This window comes from Halyomorpha halys, unplaced genomic scaffold (assembly GCF_000696795.3).
Source record: "Halyomorpha halys isolate HHAL.00 unplaced genomic scaffold, Hhal_1.1 Scaffold425.1, whole genome shotgun sequence".
NCBI classification, from domain to species: Eukaryota; Metazoa; Arthropoda; class Insecta; order Hemiptera; family Pentatomidae; genus Halyomorpha; species Halyomorpha halys.
Window position 1 is genome coordinate 281,196 of NW_027114575.1, and position 510 is coordinate 281,705.

Genomic DNA, 510 nt, shown 5'->3' on the forward strand with positions numbered 1-510 from the left:
TAAAGTTAGAATATGAGGAATAGTTTTCAGGAGGTGATTGGATCTTGGTGTTTGGATTATGGTTGCCTTAGTCTTCTCTGCATTCAACTCAAGCTTGTTTGTTTTGTTTTTTGCCCTGTAACTAATTTCAAAGTACTGCAAGATTATCATTATTCAAATTTAACTGAGTAGCAATATTTACAGAAATCTTCCTCTACAAATGTTTTTTAAAAAATCCACTTTACTTAATGACCAATCAATTTTCTAATAAATTTTATGAACTTTATATTTATTGTTTATTTATCATCCTTCCTCCCTTGCCTTTTATTTGTTCAATTTTTACCAATGCTAATTTCCTCTCATAGGAGGAGAACCAGAATTATTGCCCTTCTAGGACCTGTGAAATCTTATCGAATTTAGCTTGGTTATATCAAACGAAAATTTGTCCAACCCGCCTTGCTTAGATCATCCCTAAAGCTAAGATAAGTTAATAAGTAATAGCGTAAGCTAATAATAATTTAAAAAGTAATA